Genomic DNA, 21,866 nt, shown 5'->3' on the forward strand with positions numbered 1-21,866 from the left:
CAGGGGAGAATGAACAAATCAGATGGGAAAGGTCCAAAAAGGGTGGGAAATGGTCTTCAGAGATCATTAGTTGAGACGCAACCTATGATGTTGCATTTCTACTGCACTGGTCTGTTCAACTTACCCATCCCTCTTTTCTCCACACCAACTTCAACTTTTTTCTGTGAGTTTGTTTTTAATTTTTCACCAGCTTCCACAGATGAGCTTCTCTCCAACAGAGTGAATCTGACATCTCAGAGGGCCTTGCTTCCTCATTCTGTACATCTCAATTATATTCAGAAATAAATTATCTTGTTAGCTACATTATTACATTAAGATGACAAGTAAATTTTATTATAAAAATGTAATGATAAAATAAAAGATATTTTATTCATGCATTTAGTCCTCTCCCTCTCTCCCTCTGACATTTAATTATGTCTACTGCTGCATGGTGATCTAAAACATTAATTTGCCAAATCAACTAGAATCATTGGTAACGGACTGCTTTCCTATTTTGCTTTTTAAAAACTGCAGTTTACCCCCAACTAGAATTTGTTCGAAGGCCAATATCCAGAGGAGAGACGGGGGCTGGAAGAAGATTTCGTATATGTGTCAGCCCTACCATGATAGGAAGTGAAACACGCCATTGTGGTTCACAGATTTTGAGGTGGTATTATTCCCTTGCCACTAGCAGCCGTCTCCATTTGTCCCATTATGTTTGAAATATTCATGCAAAGCAGTCTTCCCCAAGCTGAAGCCCTCCAGATGTTGTGGACTACCACTTCCATCAGTCTCAGCCACCACAGCTGCGCTGTCTGAGGTCGATGGGATTTGTAGCTGTTATGTACTGAAGTTCTCACCCTGAGCCAGCAGGGGGATACTGTAGATAGTTTTCACTCAGGTCCACATATGCAAATAAGGAATTGAAAGTGATGTTCAGTGATTGGATCGTTACAGAAAGTTGTTACTGTTGCGTTGTAGTGGAGCTCTATATAAGCAGGCTGGCTGAAGCCTTCAGTTCAGTTCTGTTCTGGCCTGTGAATAAACAAGAGCTGTTTGAAAAATTGCTGTGTTGTCTGATATGTTCACCCACAACTTAACAGTAGCCCCAAACATCTGGAGGCCCCAGAATGAGGAAGGTTGGTACAAAAGAAGCATCATGGAAGAGATATGTTGTCTGATCGGGCAGCCATTTGCATTGGAAAAACCAAAAGACAGATATTCCAATTGTAAAGGAAGAAATACAATGAAATCATGAAATGAGATCTCACTGGATTCATAATTGCTGCAAAATGGTTATAAGCAGTGGGTTTTTTTCCTAAAAAAATGTTTAGGGGTACTCTCATTTTGACTCAAGAAAATCACCATTTTATAGATCAAATTGGGGAAAACAAATACAGTAAATGGACAAAAGTACAAAGAACATGCATTACCTCATATTATCACACATCCACATTCCACACTGCTTCACACATTAAATGTTCGCTTCTGACTGAGACGCAGGAAACACTGGGAAAGGAAATGAGGCCGCCATCAGAGGTAGCAATGGAACTGACGATTCACCGTGCTAGAGAAGAAACTAAATATTTTTTAAAAATTAGTTTCTTCTCCCGTTGGATTCGCAAAATGTTTAGGGGTATACGTACCCCTGCGTGCCCCCAGAAAAAAGCACTGGTTATAAGAGACATGAGACATTGAAGAAGGTTGCAGATCAACTGCTGATTTCAAACTGGTAACAGGAAGAACAGTTTTCTTGAAAACTGTGGCCTGCAAGGTGTTTGGTAGTTCTAGTATGTATCGCTTAAAATTAAACAAATCAACTAAAAAGAAGTTGTAGATCCCGTTTGCTGTTGCTTCCTTTAAAGTTCCATGTCTATGCAAACTGTACTCTAATCATGATTGCTTATATGCATAAATCTGCTTATAACTTCTAGACAAGGCTAGATTTAGGTTTGATGAGGCCCTAAGTTACTGAAGGTAACGGGGTCCTTTATATGCCCAGCTGTCCTTTGTCAACAACAAATTGCCGCTGTTTTTTGTGTGGAATATATGCTATATTTATGGACCTAATAGGTAGCTAAATCCATTTGCACATGCAGAATGTAGACACCCTATATATCGAAATGAGCAAACCAGTGATATTTTAGGGAGCAGGCTAGCAGGCGGGGCCCATTACTTACATCATAGGGGCCTACACAATACAAAACGCTATTGCTGTATGTTGGTTTTATTTTATTTGTTTTTTATCTTATATTATGGAAATGTACACCCAGGTTTTTTTGTTTTGGGGGGGCGCAAGAGAGTGGGGTCCTAAGCTATAGCTTGTTTAGCTTATACGTAAATCCGGCACGGGACGCTGGTGGCGCTGTGGGTTAAACCACAGAGCCTAGGACTTGCCGATCAGAAGGTCGGCAGTTCGAATTCCCGCGATGGGGTGAGCTCCCTACTCCTGCCAACCTAGCAGTTCGAAAGCACGTCAAAGTGCAAGTAGATAAATAGGTACCACTCCGGCAGGAAGGTAAAGTGTGTTCTCCCTCATGGAGAACAAGACACCTCACTGTTACTAGGCAAATGGTTTGGCCATCCTGTAAGCAGGGGCGGGCTGTTACTGGGGAAATTTAGAAGTTGCCAATTAGTGACTGACAGCCCTATTTGTTAAATACAAGGCACGCAGCAACGGACGTCCTCTTTCGCTGCATGCTTCGGATCACCCGCCCTCCCTTCCTTAATGTTAGGCTGTTTGCTTGACCTTGCTATTGCCTGTCATGGGGTCGTCTGCTTTGGGGCAGGGGCCCAGTAGGAATTTTGCCATTTGGCTGATTAGTGTGTGCCACTTGGTTTTCGCCTACCGCGTAGCAAATCGTCACAACTTGTAAGGTTTGCAGTTAGGCATTGGTCTGGAATTGGTTGCTGGGGGGTATGGATTCGGCTGTGCCTGCCCCCCAAAATGCTGCTGCTGGTGGAGGGGTATGGATTCGGCTGTGCCTGCCCCTCCAAAATGCTGCTGCTGCTGCTGAAGGGTTTTACCGTTAAAGGAACCCAGGGGCTCCCCCATGCTTTTGTCCGAAACCCCCTGGCAAGGGGCTAGGGCCACGCAAGCCCCTGGGAGCATGCTGGGGAGAGGTGAGGCATGGTTCCCAGTCCCGTCTCTCTCCCCAGGTGACTTACCCTTCCTGACTTCGCAGGGGGTGCGAATGTCAGAGCTGTCCCCGTGCGGGCACAGTTAGTGATACCAATGCCTAAGCAACCACTCACATTGCTGTATTTGAATAAAGATGTGGCCAAAATTATGCCAAAAACCTTAAACAAAAATTAAGTGTCAATTGTGTTTTTCTTGGGGGGGGGGTCTTGGGGACCTTGACACGCAAACGGCGTTTCCGTGCGCTGCTCTGGTTCGCCAGAAGTGGCTTAGTCATGCTGGCCACATGACCCGGAAGCTGTACGCCGGCTCCCTCGGCCAATAAAGCGAGATGAGCGCCACAACCCCAGAGTCGGTCACGACTGGACCTAATGGTCAGGGGTCCCTTTACTTTTACCTTAAATCCGGCACTCCTTCTACACAATAGAGACAAAGAGAGATACGGATAGATTGTTACTGAAAGGACTTCCCACAAGTGCAAGAGGTTGGGGGAAACCCCAGAACAGATTTATAAGTGTGGGGTGGGATGTAGTGCGAAGAGAAGGAGAAACAGGGCCCTGTTGTGTGCAGGCGGAAGTCCTTGTGGAAATGGGACAGCTTCATTGCATATAACCTAATAATCCCTTCAATAATATCAACAGCATAGCTTTTATAGATGTTGCAAGATTGAGGAGCATACAACTCTTTTGCCCTATATATTTAAAAAGGCATGTCTTCTCGTGAAGAGAAGAACAGATGACAATTTTATAATTCTAACGAGAGGTACCCGCAGTCCTTTAAAAGCGCCAGAGAGTTTGTGAATAATTTCAGCATAAAAATATATTCCCCCAATAATGCTGACAAGGTCACTTATCCAACTGTGTGAACGGTAATATCCGTCACTGAAGTGGCAAGGAGATAAATTTGATCTGACTGGCAGCAATGGATAAACAGCCTCTAAAACTTCCCTCAAATCTGGTTTGTCATATATGAATTGCCACTCTTTGTCCACTTCAGAATCTGCATCCCACCTCGTTGGGTTCGTCTTCCTTCGGCAATGTTGAAGAAGAAAAGCAGTGCATTAAACAGATCGGAAAGGCACTCCCAATACGTATTTCAATTTGAATTAAAATCCAGTTTGCTCGGATAGGATGGCTACAGCCTGTCACACAAAAACCGTTAACAATGTTTTGTTGCTCAGGAAATAATACAGTGGTACCTCAGGTTAAGTACTTAATTCATTCCAGAGGTCCGTACTTAACCTGAGACTGTTCTTAACCTGAAGCACCACTTTAGCTAATGGGGCCTCCTGCTGCCGCTGCACCGCCAGAGCACGATTTCTGTTCTCATCCTGAAGTAAAGTTCTTAACCCGAGGTACTATTTCTGGGGTTGGCGGAGTCTGTAACCTGAAGCGTATGTAACCTGAGGTACCACTGTACTGGCTCTCTTAAGCCAATCAAGTTTCTGATTTGGATTCCTGGCCATTTAATATTTTCACCCTTTCTAACATTGCCTTCCCTCAGCACACAGTGTAAACAGGAAAGCCTATCTACAAACTTCGCTGGTACCAAGATTGTGATTGCTGGCAGACACAGTCCTAGGCATAGATGGTGCTTGGATCAGCTGGCTATAGAACGAACTTGCTCATTTAGGTACCTGGGTGTATTCCTGAATAAAAACCTCTCTTGGAAGTGTCATATGGAGACACTGAAGGGAAAGGCACAGAAAAGCATTGAGGCTTTGATGAAGTTTTATTACAATCAGGGAGTGCAGCTGATTGAACCTGCCCTTAAGATATTTGGAGAAATGTTGGAGGGTATGCAATATTCCTTGCAGCTCCTTCCTTTGACCAGGGCTGGGTGCTCATGCAGAGGCAGAATCCACACCTAAGATGCCCCAAGATCTGTGGGAATGTTAATTGAATTGAAATACTTTATTGTCACTTGTACAACTTGTATACAGTGAGATTACACAGGATAGTAGGAAAGGATATGTTGAATAAGTAAGCAGAGCAGATTCCCTTCAGTATAGCTGGAAGCTTGTTTGCAGATCTGTTTGAATCTCTTAGTTGAGTTTATTCCTGGTGTCTCCCTTTTGATCCCTCTTAAAAAAATAAAGACACAAGAGTCTTTCTGAGTAAAGTAACAAAACGTTGACTCACATTTCAGTTCACAGTTTGATCCCTGAAAGGCAGACTTTACTTGGTAGTTACACAACAAACTGCGAGTTCATCTCATATGGAGACTGAACTCAGGTGTTGCTGGCTGAGAGCCAGCAGACAGCAAAAATTACATTAAGACAACAAAATGGCTGCAGGAGAGCAGCAAGCAAGAGAAAGTACAAGACAGTGGAGCTAGACTGAGAAAATGGCTGCATTTTGTGGAGTCAGCCAGGGCCACGCCCATCTCCCAGGTCACATGCAGGGGGAGGATGCTCCAGACCAGTGGAACAGGAAGTTACCCTGACTGGATGTCCCCCTGCATGTGGCCACTCTAGGGAAATAAGGAATGTTGCATTTGACTGCACCAGCGGATTACATCCCACAAGATCCACCATCAGTTGCAGACTCATGTCCCCCTATTGCTGGTGCAACAATTATGTTGTGCTCTTGGCTATTTCCAATGACCTCATGTGCAAAAGGGAGACAAATTAGAGATCTCCCAGTGGTTAAAAAAAAACAAAAAAGGTAAAAGACCCCTGGATGGTCAATTCCAGTCAATAAGCCTGAGCTGTACTCACATATGAGCTTCACGGATCTCAACCTGGGCCTCAAGAGGTCCAAACTATACAAGGAAGATCTGGGAACATGAATAGGAAACTAGTTGTTTAGTCTCCACTTCAGACATTACAACAACAAAAAAAACCAACAGCCACCACCCAGGGTGAACATAGGGCATATGTTGTCATCATTGTAACATAAGGATGTGCATGTTAAATTTAAGGACTGCTGGAGCTCCAGGTCTTTCATGTATGCATACACTCCAACATTTCTCTGATGAGAATAGGGACGTCCCATTCCATAATGTGAATTTTACTGTTTATACTCCACACATCTTACTGGCTTGCCCCAGCCACTCTGGGCAGCTTCCAACACATATAAAAACATAATAAAACATTTTTTTAAAGCTTCTCTATACAAGATTGCCTTTGGACAGCTCGGGAGTCAAATAACTCCATACCCCCAAACATTTCTACAATGAAAATAGGAATGTCCTAAGGAAAAGTGGGACATTCTGGGATCAAATCAGAAAGCGGGATGGATTCTCTAAATCAGGGATGACCCTGGAAAATAGGGACACTTGGAGGGTCTGGTGTATGAAATATAAGCCACCTAGAGCATGTATGTCTATAAAATGGTGGTCCCATGGAGGAAAGAAAGAAGGACTGGTAGCAACAAAGTACTCTCAAAGGGCTTCCCTGCACACTGATGTTTAATTGGCCGCCTCGTGGGTTTACAGCAGGCATAGGCAAACTTGGCCCTCCAGATGTTTTGGGACTACAACTCCCATCATCCCTAGCTAACAGGACCAGTGGTCAGGGATGATGGGAATTGTAGTCCCAAAACATCTGGAGGGCCAAGTTTGCCTATGCCTGGTTTACAGCTTTTGCTTTGCTGGGCTTTTTATGTATCTGTTTATCAGGAAGCAAATAAAAGACCAAACCTTCAAGCACTGAGTGATTTTGAGTGGGCCAGACCCCTTCCGGCCATCAAGTAACAGGGCTTAGTTAGAAGCTAAGAACTATCCAAGCAAATGGAAAGTAAACACTTCGGTTTTGCCTTGTTTTGTTTATCCATGCAATTTGTATATCACTTAATATCGTAGAAGCGCTAAGTGGCGAACATGCAATGTACTAAATAACAGTCACACCAGAGTTCAACATTAATATTCAGTAAAGCTTTGTACAGACCTTGCTCAGGAAACTTACTAGCAGAATTCTCATATACACTATGCATACATACACACATGTGTGTGCAGACAAACACATATTTCTGGTATATTTTGGAAAGTCGCTTGTTCACTGTGCATTTCAGCACCACTTTAGATACCATAACCAAATTTTGCATGGTGATTTCTAAGATCAAAGAGCAGGTTTTTGTCCACGTTTAGATACCATCAGATGCCATTTTGAATGAAGATGGTGGGCTGAGCCTTTCGACACAGCACTGATGGTTTTGGTTTCTTGGAATTCCCAAACATCATTGAGTATAATTTGTGTGTGTGTGTGTGTGTGTGTGTGTGTGTGTGTGTGTGTGTGTCTGAGGGCTTCTATTTATAAGCCAAAAGCTTGGAGCCAAACAAAATGTTTGTCCTGCCTCAGAAACCTCCATTTCAATTTGTACACAGGGCATGAGCCGCCCAAAAGCTCTTTGACATAAAGGCAGTTGTTCTTTCTGGAAAATACCTTTATTATGAGATGTAATTCTGTGATGTGGATTGGTGTTATAACTTAAACCACTCATTTATTCATGCCACCTCACCCCTTTCTGAGAGAGTGCAAGTGAAGCACTTAAAAAAATGAAATGCCCCCATGATTACTTAGCAACTTATTTGCGGGTTTTCCTGCCCTCCCCATTACTATGGAAACAAAGTGGATATAATGTGCAGTGCAAGCAACGTCTGCTTCAGACCATTAAAAGATGTGCAATTATTTTAATAGCGGGCTTCATGGCAAACTTTCCATTTTCAACGAATTCTTTTTCATATTAAGCCCACAGCTGATGGAGAGGAGAAAGACTAACAGCAATCAGGAACTTGTCAGGAACCAACACGTAGTGACAATCAACGTTGTATTTCCCACGTATTTTTAAGCCTTATCAAAGCTGTCCAAAGGAACTCTCCATCACAGAAAATGCTCAGTACTGTACAGTGGTACCTCGGTTTACATACGCTTCAGGTTACAGATGCTTCAGGTTACAGACTCTGCTAACCCAGTAATAGTACCTCGGGTTAAGAACTTTGCTTCAGGATGAGAACAGAAATCGTGTGGCGGAGGCAGCGGGAGGCCCCATTAGCTAAAATGGTGCCTCAGGTTAAGAGCAGTTTCAGGTTAAGAACGGACCTCCGGAACAAATTAAGTACTTAACCAGAGGTACCACTGTACATACAGTTGAACTGTCTTCTGTAGTAGTTCCCACCTATGACCCTCCAGTTGCTTTATTTTTGCTAAAATATTGCTATACTGCTTTCTCAGCAAAGCCCATCCAAATCAGAATCAGGAGAATCTTAATTTGCATCAGCCACTAACCATGGCAATAAAATAAAATAAAATGTAGAAGAAGAAGAAGAGTTTGGATTTGGTATCCCGCCTTTCACTCCCTTTAAGGAGTCTCAAAGCAGCTAACATTCTCCTTTTCCTTCTTCCCCTACAACAAACACTCTGTGAGGTGAGTGGGGCTGAGGGACTTCAAAGAAGTGTGACTGGCCCAAGGTCACCCAGCAGCTGCATGTGGAGGAGCGGGGAATCGAACCCGGTTCACCAGATTACGAGTCTACCGCTCGATGTACTGAAGATAGAGGTAGAAACTACTACTTTGGGGATTTACATCAATAATCAAATAATAGATCTTATTCTAACTGCCCATGCTAAAATCCTTGCAGTTTTTTGCTGAGACCTGATCATCTTGATCTGCTAAAAGTAAAGACACAGTAGCAATGGTTGAGTGACCCAGCGTGGACAATAATAGAGGGGTCATAAACACACTCCTCAAATATTTATAAAGAGTGCAAGCCAGAAGCCCATGAGCCACAGACTCAATACTGCCATCTCCACAGGGACATAACCCATCCAAAACAACTTACAACAATAATAAGGGATGCAGGTGGCGCTGTGGTCTAAAGCACTGAGCCTCTTGGACTTGCCGATCGGAAGGTCGGTGGTTCAAATCCATGCAACAGGGTCAGCTCCCGTTGCTCTGTCCCAGCTCCTGCCAACCTAGCAGTTCGAAAGCATGCCAGTGCAAGTAGATAAATAGGTACCACTCTGGCGGGAAGGTAAACGGTGTTTCTCTGTGCTCTGGTTTCTGTCACGGTGTGCCGTTGCTCCAGAAGCGGTTCAGCCATGCTGGCCACATGACCCGGAAAGCTATCTGTGGACAAACGCCGGCTCCCTCGGCCTGAAAGCGAGATGAGCGCTGCAACCCCATAGTTGCCTTTGACTGGACTTAACCATTGAGGGGTCCTTTCCCCCCCCCTTTTTTTTACCTTTACAACAATAATAATTGCCTGTATAAAAAGTCAGTGTTAACCAATAATAAAATATTGATTAAAAAAAATAAAACAGAACTTCAATAGCATAAGAGTATCCCAGCCTCCATTTAGTGAGGACCAAGAATGTCACAGGGAAGGCCAGTCAAAATATGTTGTTGTTGTTTAGTCATTTAGTCGTGTCCGACTCTTCGTGACCCCATGGACCAGAGCACCCAGGCACTTCTGTCTTCCACTGCCTCCCACAGTTTGGTCAAACTCATGCTGGTAGCTTCGAGAACACTGTCCAACCATCTCGTCCTCTGTCCTCCCCTTCTCCTTGTGCCCTCCATCTTTCCCAACATCAGGGTCTTTTCCAGGGAGTCTTCTCTTCTCATGAGGTGGCCAAAGTATTGGAGCCTCAGCTTAGGATCTGTCCTTCCAGTGAGCACTCAGGGCTGATTTCCTTCAGAATGGAGAGGTTTGATCTTCTTGCAGTCCATGGGACTCTCAAGAGTCTCCTCCAGCACCATAATTCAAAAGAATCAATTCTTCGGCAATCAGCCTTCTTTATGGTCCAGCTCTCACTTCCATACATGACTACTGGGAAAACCATAGCTTTAACTATACGGACCTTTGTTGGCAAGGTGATGTCTCTGCTGTCAAAATATGAATGGACTCCAAACTCCCATTCAACTCCAACCAACATGGTTGGTGGGATATGTCTAACATCTGAAGGCTCACAGGTTCCCCATTCCTGCAGCCCAAGGGGAGGGTCTCTTCTGTCAAAGGCTCCCTTTGTTGAATCACCTCCCTCCTGAAACACAACATAAACAAGTTTTGAGTGCTTGCAAAAATCACACTTGCTCCCTCAGGTATTTGCTGCTCCTTGCTACCAAGCTTACTGGACTGTTGTTATATTCATAGAATCATAGAGTTGGAAGAGACCACAAGGGCCATCGAGTCCAACCCCCTGCCAAGCAGGAAACACCATCAGAGCACTCCTGACATATGGTTGTCAAGCCTCTGCTTGAAGACCTCCAAAGAAGGAGACTCCACCACACTCCTTGGCAGCAAATTCCACTGTCGAACAGCTCTTACTGTCAGGAAGTTCTTCCTAATGTTTAGGTGGAATCTTCTTTCTTGTAGTTTGGATCCATTGCTCCGTGTCCGCTTCTCTGGAGCAGCAGAAAACAACCTTTCTCCCTCCTCTATGTGACATCCTTTTATATATTTGAACATGGCTATCATATCACCCCTTGACCTCCTCTTCTCCAGGCTAAACATGCCCAGCTCCCTTAGCCGTTCTTCATAAGGCATCGTTTCCAGGCCTTTGACCATTTTGGTTGCCCTCCTCTGGACACGTTCCAGTTTATCAGTGTCCTTCTTGAACTGTGGTGCCCAGAACTGGACACAGTACTCCAGGTGAGGTCTGACCAGAGCAGAATACAGTGGCACTATTACTTCCCTTGATCTAGATGCTATACTCCTATTGATGCAGCCCAGAATTGCATTGGCTTTTTTAGCTGCCGCGTCACACTGTTGGCTCATGTTTTTATATGCTATTTTATATGTTTTTATAGGCTTTATATGTTTTTATATGTTTTATATGTTTTTATATGTTTTATATGTTTTTATATGTTTTTATAGGCTCATATTTTTATATGCTATGGACTTTTAATGAGTGGTGGTATGCAAATGTTTTATATATGGCAATAAAGTCAGGAGAGAGAGATGGTTCTGCCAAAAGAACTTCCCCGCCCAAAGGAATGCACACTGCAGAAAAAGAAGGGGAAATCTTTTGAGAAAGAAGCGAAATCTTTTTTCTTTTCCAGGGCTTGGGGAGAAAGGAAATGAGGGCTAAGCTGGCTCCACAGTTCTTTCTACTCTATATTGTATTTTTATTTATGTTATTGGTTTTTTATTGGTTTTTATGGTTGTCAATGTTCTTTGGTTGCGCTGTGAGCTACCTGGGGTCCCATTCGGGCCAGAAATGGCGAGATAGATCATTTTAAATAAATAAATAAAAATGAAGGTTAACGCTACAATTGGGCTTTATGACCAGAGGGAGACTTTGCTTTTCCTTTCTTCCAAAGAGAGAGAGAGAGATTGCACACACACACACACACACACACACACACACACACTTACTTTTGTTCTATATTAGTGTTACAGTGGTAAAATATAAACAGTTCTTTAAAAGTGAGAAAATGGGGAGGGAATCTGTATACTGTACAGTGGTATCTCTGGTTACGTACTTAATTCGTTCCAGAGGTCCGTTCTTAACCTGAAACTGTTCTTAACCCGAAGCACCACTTTAGCTAATGGGGTCTCCCACTGCCGCTGCACCGCCACTGCCACGCAATTTCTGTTCTCATCCTGAAGCAAAGTTCTTAACCCAAGGAACTATTTCTGGGTTAGCAGAGTCTGCAACCTGAAGCGTATATAACCTGAAGCGTATGTAACCTGAGGTACCACTGTATATCCAAGAGTGGGCTGATGGACTGGCCTTTATGACAACTACCTGCAATGGGGCCTGCAGGTCTACAGCAATATTGCAAAATGTTCTTTCTACTCAATAAGATATGGAGAATTTCTTTACAAGCTGCAACCAGGGGTGAACAAATCAATCTCTTTCAAGCCCATGTCATTTTCAGATGAACTCATACCTAAGTCCATGCAGTCCTGACTCCATGTTAATTTGTGATTAAAAACAACTAATTGAAATATGTATTTTAACATTCCCCCCCCCCCAAAAAAATATGCATTTCTAAACATACTTTGTTTCAAAACTCACACTGTTAAAAAGGGAGGTATTCTGGAATGTGTGTTTGGGTTAATGTTTATAAAGTAGAGAACTGCAGTGGAATGTTTAGAAAGTACAAAAGCCTGTGGCTTCTCAACTGTGCTTCATATTGGAATTTGCCAATCAAATTTCCCAACAACGAGACTGACTGAAAACACCAGACACAGTGCAAAGAAAAAGAAGGGACCTTTTATCATATGTTTAATGCATCTGTTTAATACATATGTTGTAATGAAATCAAAAAGTTTTGGGAAATGATATATAACAAACTGAAGAAAATGTTCCAATTAACATTTTTTTTTTTAAATCTGAAGCATTTTTGTTAGGGATTGTAGGAAAAGACCTGCCAAGGAAATTGAAAAATATCTTTATGTATGCGACAACAGCGGCAAGAGTCTTAATAGCACAAGGATGGAAGAACGAGGAAATCCCGACTAAAGAACTATTGGCAAAACCTATTTGGTGTTTCACAACTTTCTGATTAGTTGCAGGACCTTAGCCAGACCTAGCAGAGTAAACGCAGAATCCACGGAAGCAATTGGCAACTTGGCTGCAGACAGGATAGACGAAGCAGGAACCAGGAACTTGTAGTTAGGTGTTTATTATATACAGTGGACTATTTACAGGAACAGAACACAGATCTTTTGCTAGCTCTCTCTGACACGACTCACAACTCCTACACTGACACACAGAACTATTGAACTTCTGAACACTGAACTCACACATTCCAGTTAGTAGGCCATTAATTATCACTCCCATGAGAGAGCTTGACCAATCAGGGAGCTGTCTCCATGTCTCTGTTATCTCCAGGCAGACTTACTCCTTCAGATTGCCTTCCGGCTGTCTGCCAAACTTTAATTGACTCTGTGTGAGTAGCTGCACATACACAGTTTCCCAACAAGAACTATGGCAAGAGAAATTGATGGACTACGCAGAATTGGCAAAATTGACAGATAAACTACAAGGATAACTGTGATTTTAAAGATGAATGGGAACCCTTTACAAAGTATTTAAAGAAACAACAAAATGAACTGGACTCCTTGGCAGGCTTTGAATAAACATTCACAAACTTTTTATTGATAACATTCAGATAGATGAATTAAGGATCTGTACAGTTTTGTAACAGGCAGAAAATAACATATGTTGATAAACCAGAGAGAGGAGCTGAGGGAAGTCTGGGGGGGCTGTGTTTTTGGGGAGGGGGGAGGGAAAAAACAGGAGGGGAATTTAAGGATGATATGTTTTTTGATAAAATGTGATGTTGAAATTACTAATAAAAATAATTTTAAAGGGGGGGGGGAGAAAAAAAGAAAACACCACACACAGATTTTCCCCCCCAGTTCCCATTAGCCAGCAAAAAAATCAGACCTCTCCCTCTCATTTTGCCCTGAGAAAAGTGGGGAAGAAAGAAAAAGACCTGACAAGCTACCACTATCCAATGGAGACCTTACTCTCATCCAATGGTTATCACAGGGGCAGCTGAAGAACCATCTTGCCCTGAGACAGGCCAGCAGGAAGCAAGCACACCCCCAAATGAGTTCATCCCCCCGAGCCTCCCTATTGTTGGTTTCTGTCAGTAATATATACCATTTTTCTTTCAGAGATCTTAACATATGGGGTACAGCTCACCCATCCAGAAATAAAGTCGTACCTTGGTTCTCAAACAGCTAAGTTCCCAAACGTTTTGGCTCCCAAAAAAGAGCTGGATTTAGGTTTGATGAGGCCCTAAGAGCTACTGAAGGGCCCATATATATATATATATATATATATATATATATATAATTATATGTATAATTTTATTAGTTTTTTAACATACCATTTTCAGCAGTAATTAAACATATTTTTTACAACTTATTCAATTTTTTTGACTTCCCTCTGTCCTGTCTGAAAATTTTCCAATCTAATCTCTTAGTATGCATTTCTTATTTTCCCTATTACATTTGAACCTTATAACCAATATCTCTATCTTTTTCTACTTTGTAACACTTCGTATATTTCTCCTTACAAAACTTCTTGTAGTCCTACTAGTGTAATTTGTTGATTACAGTTGCTCTTCAAATAGTCTGTATATTTCTTCCAATCTTCTGTAAATCTCTGGTCCCACAGGTTTCGAATCCTTCCTGTCATTTTGTCCAATTCTGCATAGTCCATTAATGGGGCCCTTTATATGTCCAGCTATCCTTTGTCAACAACAAATTGTCGCTGTTTTTTTGTGTTGAATATATGTTATATGGTAATTTATGGACCTAATAGGAATCTAAAGCCATTTGCACATAACAAAATATGTATTTTATTACTAATTGTTGAACTGAAATACAATTAAGAAGAACTATCTTATATTTTGGAAATGTACATCCAGTTTTTTTCCTTTAGCTTATACGTAAATAGAGCACTGCTCCCAAATGCCGCAAACCTGGAAGTGACTATTCCGGGGGGGCCACTAGGGGGCGCATTGGAAGATGGCCGACAATACCATCTCTCCGACCCACACGGGGTAATTAAGAGGCTGTTATGGGAGTAGACAGCCTCCCTTGTTGCCCCAAGGAAATGGGGAACACTGCCCTTGCCTGCTGTGCCCATAAATCACCCCCTAATTCGAAAGAAGGGGGTGAGGGCCCTAGGCAGAATGCCCCCGTGTGGACCTCGGCTCTCCTGGACGCTGTCTCTGATCGCGCACTAGTTGCAGCAATTTGGAATAATTAATTACAAAAGAAGCAAATGCACATATTTCAAGTGAAGAAGGGGAGTGAAGTCTGCTAATTTAAGTGACCTCTGCGAAAGAAGACGACGGGCTGGAGAAACAGGAATATTTTACAATGAAGATACACCAAAGGCGGGGTATGTTGACAACGGGGCTGAGTGGGGGGGGGGGCTTTTTTACTTTCCTTCTATGTGATTTACAAGAACCCCTCCTCGTTAGAACCGTCGGTTGAACTGACCCAAGCAGGATGATTAAGGTCTGTGTGGAGATAAACTTTAACCAAAAGTATGCTTTATGGAGACCGAGAAGCAATAAGAGCTTTTGGGAATGGCGCAGCAATTAATTCGGAGTCACCATCTTGCCAAAGGATTTATAGCCGGGAGGAAGAACGGACTTGTTTTCAGACTGCATTCCTAATGAATCTCCTCAGAGGTTTTGACGCTAAGACTGTTTTGATGTATGGAAGTGATGTTATATGGAAAACGTCTGGATATGGCTACTGGATAAAAAAAAAAATATCCACGCAGGATTACAAACTGTTCTAACCAGCTTGCGGAGACTATCAGAGGTCACAAAGAGAAAGGAAAAATATATGAAAATAACAACAAGAGATGTGGAAAAATAATAAGAAAGGACTGGATAGTACTGTGAACATCATAAGGTTAGATTTGTGGACATTAAAACAGCAGTAAGAAGCAAGAAGTTGATTGGATCCCTTCGGAACTTGAAATATGGGTACCCCCAACAAAAATTTAAAATTTGGCTGTGTAATTTGGAATTTATGTAATTTGGTTTGATTTGATGTGATTGGTCGGTTAATAAAAAATTATTCTTAAAAAAAAAAAAAAAGGAAGTGACTATTCCGGTTTGTGAACTATTTTTAGAAGCCAAACATCCAATGGGGGTTTCCGCGGCTTCTGATTGGCTGCAGGAAGTTCCTGCAGCCAATCAGAAGCCATGCTTTGGTTTTTGAACATTTTGGAAGTCGAACGGACTTCCAGAACAAATTACTTTCGACTTCCAAGGTACAACTGTATACTGTCCCCTTCTGTGTGCCGCTCAAATATTTTTTTCTGGTGCTGCCACTACCCTGAGAGGAGCAGAGAAGAAGCAGTACAGCTTTGTCTAAACAAGATGTCAGCATCGCCCTAGAGCCAGTGCACCAACTGGACTCATGCACCTCAACCCCGACTGGGCTAGGCGAGCTGGGTAGCACCGCCAGAGACCTCCTTCTCACAGGAAACGGTCACAGTGCTATGGACTCACAGCTCAGAGCTGAGAGCACCGGATTCACTGTCTCAATAATACAGTCGTTGCGCAGCAGAGTTTTGCAGAGTCTTGCAGAGTATAAACCACTCGGAGAGCAGCTCTGTAGAATATTTTCCTTTTATTCTATAACTACAACTATGATACAAAGCTATATACAGAGCTGAATATTCTAAGCATAAATCAATGCTACACTGAGAGTCTGCAGCTGCTCTTAGCAGCAATCTTATCTCTAGGATCTCTAACACTCTCACTCTCTCCGATACACTGACTGACTGTCTCTCACTCACACACACACACAGATATGTTGCTGGGCAGAATAAGTAGATAGGCAGGACACGCCTCCTTCTCTCTGGAGAGTCAGCAGAGACCATCAGGAGATGATCAGGAGATTCTTGTGTATGGGAGGGGTGAAATCTCCTCACAAATAGCCATCTTTTCCATTCTGTTGTAACTTCCAATTTTTTAAAAAATATTATCATAATCATCTTATGAAAACTATTTTCTGAGGTCTATCTGAAAAGCAGTGTGTATACCAGAAGCATTTTTACTTGTTAGTATAAGTGAGGATATTAATAGACAGGATGTTAAATTGTTTTTATATGCAACAACAGTGGCAAGAGTATTGTTGGCCTAGAAATGGAAGCAAGAAGAAATACCGACTAAAGAAGAATGGCAAATAAAATTAATGGACTATGCAGAATTGGATAAAATGACAGGAAGGATTCGAAACCTGCGGGACCAGAGATTTATGGAAGATTGGAAGAAATATACGAACTATTTGAAGAGCAACTGTAAACAACAAATTACGCTAGCAGGACTACAAGAAGTTTTGTAAGGAGAAATATATGAAATATTGCAAAGAAGAGATAGAAGAGAGACATTAGTTAGGAGATTTAAATGTAATAGTGAAAGTAAGAAATGTAAATTAAGTGAAAAGATTGGAAAATTTTCAGATGTGATTGTTGGAAGATATAAAAGAATGTTTAATAATTGTTGAAAATGTTAAAAAATTAATTATTTTTTTTAAAAAAAGAAAAGAAAAACAGTATGTATAAGAGCCATAAATATTATCCGCCACCCTAAAAGTTGAGTGACTTTCTTTTCAGAAAGCAGCACTTCCAGAGGGGGAAGTACTTGCAGAAACTGACCGACTGGTTGGAATAAACCAATTTGGCTTATAAGGTTAGTTGTCTGCAGCTGGTCTCTCTGGATGTCTCTGCAATAAACAAGGTTTTGATATAAGGCAACATATGGTGCCTGAAGTTTGCAATGCCTTTGCTGCCAGTCAATGGAATGGAATTACGGAAACTTACTCCAGACGTCCGGATGGTATGAGAGGAGCAGCACAGGTAATGTTTAAAACACCATCTACTTGTGTAAATGAAAGCTGTCAAGACTCATAGAAATAAATTGGAGGGGAAAGTAGCTCTCTTGTGTATTGCTGAGAGAGCCTGAGGGTATTGGTGCATAAAAAAAGCCTCACAGTGAGAATGAAGAGCAGAAAAATTCTATTATGCCTGCAAAGAGATAACAGCCAGTGCTGTGTACTGCTGAAACACTAGGATATTGTGTTTAGGGGTTGAATGCGACGGCTTCAGAATTCACCTAAGTCTGCAGTCCTGCAAAGTTACTGGAAAGCAAGCTCCATTGATATCAACAGGACTTTTTGAGAAAACATGCATAGCATTCTGCTGTAACTAACTCAAGGAAGTAGAGAGAGCCCATTCACATGAAGGCAGGCCTGTACTGGAAAGGTTTTAATGCTGGATGTTACATTATGTTTTTATATGTGTTGGAAGCTGCCCAGAGTGGCTGGGGAAACCCAGCCAGATGGGTGAGGTATAAATAATAAAATGACGATGATGACAAAGTGAACAGTCGTACCTTGGATCCCAAATGCCTTGCGAGTTGAACGTTTTGGCTCCCGAATGCCGCAAACCCAGACGTGAGTGTTCCAGTTTGCGAACGTTTTTTGGAACCCGAACGTCCGACGGGGCTTCCGCGGCTTCCAATTGGCTGCAGGAGCTTCCTACAGCCAATCAGAAGCCGTGCTTTGGTTTCCGAACATTTTGGAAGTCAAACGGACTTCTTGAATGGATTCCATTCGACTTCCAAGGTACAAGTGTAGCAGGAAACTGTTAGGTCACATCCACTCCTTGCTTTTTGTTAAGGGTGCTGAAAGCTGTTAGGAGACCCATCACAGAGCTACAAGTCCCATTACCCTTACCAAACAAGAGTTTCCAGGACTCTAGGTTCTTTTGGGGAAGTCAAAGTTGTATGAATGGCTTTTAAAATTAAAACAGAAGGGGGAAAAGAAGCCTGGCAATGCAGATATCCAAACAAAATGCACAATGCATCATGGGATGTCTAGTTCATCCAAAAATGCTAAGCATATTTTCGTGACTGGAAACTGTACTTGCAGCCACCAGTTCCATTGCTTCATTATTCCTCATGAGCAGAGGGTAAGGAAAACCCAGGACATTATTGCCTAATAATAACTTTTTTCTTCTTCTTTTTTCCTTTGGCAGGAAAGGTATTATCCATTTGGGGAAAGCTGTTGTCAGAATTCTCAAGTAAAAAGAGCCTCTTCTGAATCACACTGAAGAAGAAACTAACTTTGAATAAGGGGGAAAGAAGAATCAGCCCTTAAGCTACTGTCTGTTACTAGCCAGCTTGGAACCTTCCTCCTTCCCTCCGATTCCTCGCTACCACATTCAAGAAACACTATTTAAAAAAGGAGACGACTATCCACCTTGAGGTTTAGTACCTAGAGATGTATCTGATGAAGCAGGTTTGTATACAGGGCCTTTCTGAAAACAGCACAACAACAACTTGATTGACTAGGGCTTGTGTACATGCCATCTCTTTAAAACACATTCTTTCCTTCAAATAATTTTGGTCACTCCAGCTAGCCAGGGGTTTCTGGGAACTGCAACTCTGCGAAGGGCAAACGACAGTGCCTAGAACTCTTTGAGGGAAAGGATAGGCTTCAAAATGAGAAAATAATAATAATAATAATAATAATAATAATAATAATAATAATAATAATATATTATTATTATTTATACCCCGCCCATCTGGCTGGGTTTCCCCAGCCACTCTGCGCAGCTTCCAACAAAACACTAAAATACAATAACCTATTAAACATTAAAAGCTTCCCTAAACAGGGCTGCCTTCAGATGTCTTCTAAAAGTTTGGTAGTTATTTTTCTCTTTGACATCTGATGGGAGGGTGTTCCACAGGGTGGGTGCCACTACCGAGAAGGCCCTCTGCCTGGTTCCCTGTAACTTGGCTTCTCCTAGTGAGGGAACTGCCAGAAGGCCCTCGGCGCTGGACCTCAGTGTCCGGGCTGAACGATGGAAGTGGAGACACTCTATTTGGGGGTACCAAATGTTGGCCTCGCACAGGGCGCCATATTGCAAAAGGTTACCAAAGTCTGCCCCTTTCCATGTCCAGGCCTTCAGATAAAGCTGAGGGGAAGATTTCCTGGCGCAACTACCCTCCAATGGGGCCGTTTCATATCAGGAAGCCTAGGAAGCCAGTGGCACTTAAAACTGCTGGGGAAATATTTGACGGAAAGAAAATATCACATGCCACCTCACGGCAATAAGGTAAGCTCCACCCCACACCTACCAAAATTATGAAGTCCAGGTTCCTAATACAGTAATTGCTGGAAGTGTAAGCAGGTATATGGATATTTTTCCCCATGTGTGGTATACTTGTAAGAAAGTGAGGGTATTTGGGGAAATGGTACATGATGATATAAAAAATATGTTTAAAATGAGTACAGTCGTACCTTGGTTTTCGAACAGCTTAGTTCTCGAACGTTTTGGCTCCCAAATGCTGCAAACCCAGAAGTGACTGTTCTGGTTTGCAAACTATTTTTGGAAGCTGAACGTCCGACAGGGCTTTCGCATTTTCCAATTGGCTGTCAGAGCTTCCTGTAGCCAATCAGAAGCTACGTTTGGGTTTCCGAATGTTTTGGAAGTCAAATGGACTTCCAGAATGGATTCCGTTCGACTTCCAAGGTACAACTTTATATCAAAAAGGCCTCAAGCGTTTCTGATAGGGATTATAGGGGCAAAAATTCCACAAAAAGTTTACAGTTTATATATGTAATAACAGCAGCCAGGATTTTATAAGCGTAGAAATGGAAGAAAGAAGATGTTCCAACCAAAGAAGAATGGATAAGTAAGATAAATTAATAGCAAAATTAAGAGAGTCCAATGATGAGTGTTTTATGGAAGAATGGATGCCTTTTTTGGACTATTTAAAGAAATATTATAGTATGGTGAACTCGAAAGCAGGACTTGAGCTATGAGCAACAGAAGTGATTAGATTATCACATTGTGGTTATGATTTGCTAGGCAGAGGATAGGGTGCAGCAGAGGGGAATAAAAAGCAACTCCATGGGGAAAGGAGTGGGAAGTCAACAAAAAGAAGAGAAAGACGAAACTGTGTTATGACTGTATATGTTAAGAATGTTGAAACTTAATAAAATATGTGGAAGCAAGAAGAAATACCAACAAAAGAAGAATGGCAGATGAAATTAATGGACTTCGCAGAATTGGACAAAATGACAGGAAGGATTCGAAACCTCTGGGACCAGAGATTTACAGAAGATTGGAAGAAGTATATGAATTATTTGAAGAGCAACTGTAATCAACAAATTACGCTAGTAGGACTACAAGAAGTTTTGTAAGGAGGAATATATGAAATACTGCAAAGAGGAGAAAGAAGAGAGATATTAGTTATGATATTTAAATGTAATAGTGAAAGTAAGAAATGTAAATTAAGTGAAAAGAAGATTTTCAGATGTGATTGATGGAAGTCAAAAAAAATTGTATAAGATATAAAAGTATGTTTAATAATTGTTGAAAATGATATGCTAAAAAACTAATATATGTGTGTGTATATATAAAATTAACAAAATATGATTGAATAAAGACTATGAAGTGAGGAAGGGCTTGAGCTCATTGGCAGAGCACCTGCCTTGAATGCATAAGATCTCGGGTTTGGTGTTCAGGTAGGGTTGAGAAGCACTCTTGCCAAAACCCCTGGACAGCTGCTGCCAACTTCCGGGGTGGCGCCATCGGTAATGGCTGCTTCCCTCTGATTCGGAGGGAACCGGCTCTACGGAAATTGGGTCTGTACCGCTACGGCGCAGCGGGGACCCTCCAAAAATCACAAGCGGGTGAAGCCTGTGACCGTGGGACTCAGTGGGCACTGTTTGCACCCCCCAATTGCAAAAGGAGCTCAGCAATGTGCTCCGGAGTGGCGCGGGGGTGGCGTGGTGCTATGAGCCAAGTGCTTCTTCCGTGGAGCGAAGCCGCAAAGCTGTTACCGGAGAGCGCTGCCTTTTTCCTGGGACAATTGGACTTTGAAAACAACTACCCGTGAGTAGGATTAAATTGGATTCAAAAGGGGGGGGGAGTCTAATTTGGTACTGAGCGGGAAGGTACAACCAGGAAGTCTGCCTTCCTTTCATTGTAAATAGATCAAAGCAAAGAGACTCTAAAGTGGAAACATAGAAAGTTGCTTGAAAAAAGAGCTAAATCTCAACATTTGGAAAGTGGCCCCCCCTCCGGATTGCAGGAGAGGAGGGGGGAAAGACTGAGCTGAATTTACCTGCAAAAAAGAAGGGGAAAAGGAAACTAAAATTTATTGTTTAAAACCTGGAACGGGCTGCCTTGAGACAAGGGTCGCACAGTGGAAAGCTCATTTTTGACAGCTAATTCTGCAAAAGGGATACAGTGTTTCTGGACTTCTCCTTGTTTGAAAGTAACTGTTTAAGTGCACTGGACAGC

The 21,866-nt window shown here is 42.2% G+C and overlaps 1 protein-coding gene and 1 long non-coding RNA gene across 19 annotated transcripts in view; one reads left to right on the forward strand and one right to left on the reverse strand.

The window, feature by feature from the left end:
- LOC308486784 overlaps positions 1-19,849 on the forward strand; it is a 40,219-nt gene extending 20,370 nt beyond the window's left edge. The window contains exons 2-3 of the long non-coding RNA XR_013991306.1: positions 18,588-18,850; positions 19,516-19,849. This is a non-coding gene — a long non-coding RNA (uncharacterized lncRNA). The remainder of the gene's footprint in view (positions 1-18,587; positions 18,851-19,515) is intronic.
- LOC308486713 (uncharacterized protein) overlaps positions 1-21,866 on the reverse strand; it is a 51,575-nt gene that overhangs the window by 11,567 nt on the left and 18,142 nt on the right. For 7 of the 18 annotated variants that reach the window (XR_013991180.1, XR_013991181.1, XR_013991182.1 and 4 more), the window contains exons 2-4: positions 1,413-1,488; positions 840-1,014; positions 125-256 (exon numbers count right to left, since the gene is read on the reverse strand). The gene's annotated coding sequence lies outside the window, so the exon portion shown is untranslated. Of the gene's footprint in view, positions 1-124; positions 265-839; positions 1,015-1,412; positions 1,559-5,837; positions 5,897-8,899; positions 10,101-21,866 lie in introns of all 18 variants that reach the window. The other 11 variants (XR_013991185.1, XR_013991188.1, XR_013991178.1 and 8 more) reach the window with 11 other exon arrangements.

This window comes from Podarcis pityusensis (assembly GCF_964106645.2).
Source record: "Podarcis pityusensis genome assembly, chromosome: 10".
Classification (NCBI taxonomy): domain Eukaryota; kingdom Metazoa; phylum Chordata; class Lepidosauria; order Squamata; family Lacertidae; genus Podarcis; species Podarcis pityusensis.